This window comes from Aptenodytes forsteri, unplaced genomic scaffold (assembly GCF_000699145.1).
Source record: "Aptenodytes forsteri isolate BGI_AS27 unplaced genomic scaffold, ASM69914v1 Scaffold282, whole genome shotgun sequence".
Taxonomy (NCBI): domain Eukaryota; kingdom Metazoa; phylum Chordata; class Aves; order Sphenisciformes; family Spheniscidae; genus Aptenodytes; species Aptenodytes forsteri.
The window spans coordinates 3,517,057-3,523,745 of record NW_008794089.1 but is presented as its reverse complement, the minus strand read 5'-3'; positions in this window follow the sequence as shown (position 1 = coordinate 3,523,745).

Sequence of the window (6,689 nt, the reverse complement as noted above, 5' to 3'; positions counted from 1 at the left end):
CCCCCTCCCAGCTTCTTGTGCACCTCCAGCCTTCTCAGTCGGTAGAGCATGGAAAGCTGAAAAGTCCTTGACTAGTGTAAGCACTACTTAGCAACAACTAAAACATCGGTGTGTTATCAACATTATTCTCACCCTAAATCCAAAACACAGCACTGTACCAGCTACTAGGAAGGAAATTAACTCTATCCCTGCCGAAACCAGGACAATCACTTAGGGGTTTCAGAAGTGAAATTTGTTCCCTGCACTCTGGCTGCTTGGTACACAGCTGGCCTCTGGGACAGCCTTTCTAACACTCCACTTGTCAGTGGGTGGGAAGGCAGGGAAATGTGGCAGCTCAGCTATCCCACGCAACTACCAGCCAGAACAAGGCTGTTGGAAAGCCAGCAAAGCAGGCTTCCTTGTTTCATTTAAGAGTTTCTCTTCATTGGAAAATTACTTAGCACTAGTAACTGCCACATCCCAGGTCAGAAAACACGTTTAGTGAAAGTCGGACCCCATAAAAGGCAAGGAAATTCTACAGGGATTTCACATCTCTTGCCCATACAACTGTGGTGTTTATTCAGCTTATGTTATAGCTACTCCTGGTTAGCTGGAAACGCTCATGGCTACCTGTTAAAATAAACCAGATGATTACTTTCCATGCATTGCGTGCTTTTCAGTTTGCAGGAAAGATTGTCACTTTCAAAGGCTATTTCAAATGTATGGGAGAACACCTCTTAAAGACATATTTAAAAACTGTATACATAAATCCTATAAGAACAGCTACTGAAAGGATACTGCTATTTGGCTGATTTCCTATTTGTTATAGTAGGCATTTTCTGCATTAGTTTCACACATTATGTAGACAGTTTATCATCATCATTCGGAAACTTTTAGCCCATTTTCTGTGATGTTTTTGAAAGATGTTCAATTCCCAAGAGTAGGATGATTAAATAATGCAAAATGATGCAAAACATTGCATTCCAGGATATTTCATAGATCTAAATTGCAGCTGTATCTACAAGTTTGACGCTCTGATACCTGAGCACCATGCTGCTAAACAGCATTTACTTCTACTGTCGGGTTCTATTATATTACCTCCTCCTGTTCTGTTAATTAGACATAAATCTGTTAAAACAAACCTATTTCTTTACATAGTTAATCATGTTTAAAGGAAGAAGATACTTTTTTTTAATATTAATATGCAGTTTTTCTTTCCATTTTAGCCATTTTTTCAGATGATATAAACTTTTATCTTACTGCAATTTACAACTGTGTGTCAAAAGAAGATGTATACTTGAAAGCTTCCTTTTAATTTCTAAGTGGCAAATAGAAAGATAGGGAGACTGAGATCCTAATTCTCAGTCCAATATTTGAAGTTATTCCTATTAGGTTGCACTGGGCATCCTGATTGTCTGTTTTTATCTTATAATCAAGTTGACAGAAGGATGGAGAAATCATGTGCTATTCTATACCTGTATTGAAAATCAAAGGACAGCAGATTCTTCCCCTCTTTTGTTTCAATATCCACAACCCCAATCTCTCTTATTTTAAGGCCCACCTTCACAGTGCCTAGTGCTGACCTGATTAAAGTGGACTATATTTTTTGTTTATTTTGATCTGTTCATCTTATCTCTGACTTGATCAAACATTTTCAGTGATACCTTCCTTCTGCCTGAACATTTTGATGATTGCAGACCTCATTTCCTGCCAGAAAGCGTACAAGCTCTTCTCCTTTGCTGGTCTATTTACGCTATACACAATAGGATTTAATGTGGCAGGCTGGGCATATCTGTGGTAATCAACTGGCTTTGCCTTAACTGAAGAAATAGATAACAGCCCTCCAGCCAGCTGCCGCAGTACATGTAGCACCTGTCCTAAAATCCCATAGGTTCAGAAAACACTAGCAAGTACACAGGTATATATTCTATAAACATCCTAATAGTGCATTCAATGGATGTATGCCTGCGTGTGTTAATGTCCAGCTATCAATGAGCTGTTCCACGACTTGCTTCCAAATTTCATCCCTACTCAGGCATCACTAAGAACCTGGGCTATTTCCCTGCAACACTGCACACAGGTACCAAGAGCGCTCGTATGCTGCTACATTATGTGATGCACAGAAGATTCAGTGTAGAAGCTGACGGCACAGCTAAAATCAGCATTTCTGCTTTTCCCACAGTGGTAAGATGATTTGAGTTACGATAGTTTTTGGAGGTTTTTTCCCATTATTTATTTATTTATTTATTTATTTATTATTTAAAACCAGAGTTCTGAATAGTTTTCCATCTTTTTTTTGTCTGCTTCCAGTGTCTAGAGATCAGAGTGGCATATATCTAGGTCACATGCAGGACACAACAAAGTGCCCTCCTCATGAACATTACTAGCATCTATTAGGGGATATGTAGATTCTCATGGGACAGGAATAATTTGCTGGTGATGAAAAGCTGAAAGGAATCCAAGCAAACAATGTATGATTTTTCACAGCCTGATCTTTACTGTACAGAGTAAATGGTAGAGTGTAATTACATGACACTGTACACACCAACTCTAAGGGATTCCAGTGGCACAGAAATTATTAATAATGCTTTCATATTGTTGGAGAATTTTTCAGAATTTTATGCATGCTAACAAAAACAAGTCTTCTTAAATTAATTTGAAATAAATACTTACTATATGCAGCTTAAAGATGAGAAACTGGGACATGTAAGTCACAGTCTCCTATTGTTCAGGGTCTTAAAATAACTTGATCCTTTTTTCCCATCCTGCACTTTGAACAAGACAGATTTCCTTACAAATCATCTGGTCTAAAAGTAAAAGCTAAGTAATTAGGGGAAGGGGGTTGGTTTTATTTTACTTTTTGTTTTTTTTAAGTAGCTGGGAAGAAGAATTTGCCAAAACAAGTCAAGGAAAACAAAAAGCACAAATATTACTTACTTTTCCCAGTAACACTAGGAAAAGCTTGTGAGGTACTAATAGCTACTGGTTAATTGACTATAACGTACTGTTGAATCAAATCTGCAATAGTCCTGCTGTCCAGAACATCTTGCCAGCTAACATAGGTAAAACGGTACAACTCCCAGCAGCAGGTGTTTAATACCAGATCAGATGATCTCAGTTCTGCCAGGTTCTGGGATGTCAGGCTCTTCAACCTCTGGCCCCAAAGGTATCGCTGCAACAATTTTAATTACTGATAATTTACTGGAGCTCAAGTGAAACATAGCCACTTGGACTGTTGGTTCAATAAAAAAAAAAAAGACAAGCTCATTTACAAAACCAATGTAATGGAGAATTTCTCCTTAGGAGAAATCCCCCTGCCTAAACTCTATGATTCTAGATCTCCATCTGAGGGAATTCTAAATGCACTTTCTCGCAGGGATGACTGACCTGGACATCCCAGGTAGCAAAGATTTTAGGTTACCTTTCTTTGTTGGGGATTACCACATCTGTTTTTAGTCATTAATCCTGAAAATGTTACACTTACTAGCATTTCATTCTTTGCCTGCGGAATAACCTTCTGTGATTTACTGGGCTATTTCAAAAGCTCAGAGTAGAGTTGGGTGGGGTATTTGTACAGGTATTTTTAAAATTTTGGACAGTGAAAATTATTAGTGATGTTAGGCCAAATTGAACAAATAGTTTTGTCATCATAAATGGAAAAAAAAACCCCTAAAACTCCACAACATTTCAGTTATGGACTGATTCAACATTTATAGAAAGTTACTCTGCATATCTTTGCAAAGATGACTTTACACTGCTAACCTGAAGTGGACAGGGAACTTATGTCTTCTTAAATCCTTATGAGTCAGGATATTTTGGTGGATGGGAGAAAAAGGAGGGAGAGGAACGAAAAGCTGATTTTTTTTTTTTAGTCTTGCAATTTAAATCACCTAAAATTGGGATAAATCAACCCCATTCCTCCTTAAAGAAATACTTAATTATTTTTTTAAAATGCAACAACTTCAGCACGACAGTTTCTAAGAAATTCATATGTGCATACTCTATAGAAGACTCATTTCTCTCGTGAGATATATTGGGGCAGAGTCTTGAGCTTGTTCCTAAAGCAGAAAAAGATGGATTTAAAATTAGTTTTCTACAAGCCACTTGAATATTCAAATCACCGGGCAAAGGACATGAAAGGAACACAATCTCCTTCTCTCCTGTTTTGTGAAGGACATCCGTTCTCAAAAGTATGCTTCAGCTGAACTAAAAATAACAGTAATCAGTTAGTCATATAGCACTAGTTGGGAGTGTTTGCTCTTTAGTGGGGAAGATAGACCCAATTTTGATTTTTCTGTAGGTTCACACAAGTCTCAGATTTCCAGGTAAAATTTTTCTATTGAACTATTCCAGATGAACATGTATGTGGGGAGCACTCAATCCATGTATCCCTGTTTCTTCTCTTAAAGAGGGAAGCATGATGCAGATGGTAAAGAGAGGGTGGGGGGCAACAAAGCAACACATATTCTTGTTGACGTGTTAGTGCTGGGAAGTGCTATCAGGCAAAAAATAAATAAAAATTTACTGTAAACAAAAGGCTCTTTAGAGTTGTTTTATTATTTATACTAACTTTTATGTCATTTGACACCTAGAGGTTTCAAAATGCAAAGAAAGGTAAATAGCAGCATGGACTAATTTCAGCATGTTATAGTCCCCTGTTAGACTCATTCAGTGCATAGGATAAAAATGAATAGGATAGAAGATGTTGGTGATGCCCGATATTCTCCCACATGCAATTAAATCATGTCTTTGTGAAAGCTATTACAATAACGTACATATATAATTTATATAAGGACGGCTTTAATTAGATTTCAATGTCTTTTAATAAAGTCTAGCAATTAGGAGGATGGGGTAAAAGCCAGTACAGTGTAACCACAAGCTAATCCCCTGTGAAGCACAGAGTTTTCAGAGCACTCTCCAATTACTGCACAAACTTAATTAAGTTCCTACCAAAACTGGTCTCTCTAGCTTGATACTCCATTTTCAAAATATGTTATATTGTATTATTTAAAGAATTATAGGAATTATGAATAAATTCTTTGTACAGAAGCATTTAGAAAACAGCTGCATATTGCCATTCTTAAAAGCTCCAGAAAGTACATAAAAGAGATAAACCAGATTTTATTTATTAATTATTCCATCTATTAATGAAACAGCATTTGCTTGATCAATCATACTGCAGTTCAGATCTTCTAAGTGGCATTATAGCGAAGAGAGGAGAGGAGAGGAGAGGAGAGGAGAGGAGAGGAGAGGAGCGGAGCTCTGAAAGTTTTACCCCAGGGCTGAAGTGCGTTTTGTATCCCATATAAACACGGCCAATGGGTGTGTTTAACAGAGGAGCCGCGCAGCTTGGTTTCAGTGGGAGACGGGGATGTGACGGCGATAGCAGCAATGGGCTATTTTCCCAGTTTGGAAGAGTCGTCGTTTGCCTGGCTGTGCTTTGGGCATGGATCCAAATGTTCTAGGTCTGAAAATGACCAACCTTTCCACGAGAGCAGTGTCACCTCCGCTCCCTTGTTTTTCAAAGCCTGTCTTATTTCCATGGTGGTCTATTGGCACTGTCCATCCCAACCTATGGCTCTGGTTACACTTTGGCTTTCCTCCAGGCTGTGGCTGCTGAAATCATCCCCCTTACTCCTCAGGAAAAGGGATTGTGTCCAACCAGATCGAGTCCCTGGTCCTCCTCCCTGCGTGGCTTCATGGATGCTAGCTCTGGCAGAGAGAGGGGACAGCTAATAGGGGTGGTCTCTGGGCTGCAGGGTTGGTTTCTGCCATGGCCTGAGAGAAGAGTAACAGCACTGGGTTTGTCCTTGGGCGGAGTGGCAGAGGACACGTCAGGGTCACCCAGCAGCTGTGCCCAGTGCATGGCCACCGAGGGCAGGGACAGCCCCCTGGGCCTCCTGGGCACAGGGACTGCCTTGAGGCCAGCACCCCAAAGGCCTTCCTCCAAAGGATGCTGGGCAGAGGGGCGACAAGCAGGGCTGCACATGGGGGGCCCCATCACCCCCATGTCACACTGCTACCACCCGGCAACGCAGCAGTCACAATGCCCCAGGGCAGGATAAAAGGGAGCATCCTCCCATGTCCAGCTGCCAGAGCTGGCCCAGGGGCAGCCCAAAGACATCTGAGAGAAAGTCCTTGCAGAGCTGGTGGAATTATTTGGAAGGGGCTGAGGGAGGAAGACTGGAGGCGGGACAAGGCTGCTGGAGGTTCTCCGCTACAAGGCCAGCTCCTGGCAGGGCCACGTTTAAGCTCATCTGATGGATGGGAATCCTCTTCAGCCTTTGGGGAACAGACACAAGCCCCTCAGGAGATGAAACCCCTGGAGGTACCCGAGGCTATCAGGCCTTTTCAGCTGGATAGCCGTGACCAGACCAAGAGAATACCTTGTTGAAGAGCACTGTGGCACTTGCTGTCATCATTCCCTGTGGAGCCAGGGGTAGCAGCCTAAGAAATGGGATGCAGAGATGTTTCAAGGGGTCCCAGTGCTTTAGAGCACCCACTGGTGCCCTGCCAGGCACAGGAAGGATTCTTGCCCCCAAGGTCAATCAGGCCAGGGGCATTTGGCCACTCTCGGAAGCCCCTGAGATGGTGCCAGGTTGAGGGAGAATAGGGCTTGGGCATCTCCTGGGAGGCATGACCAGCCTGTGGGACGAGGAGGCAGGTCTTGCTCACATGCTCAGGGAACAGCCGATCGCCAGCTCTGGGGT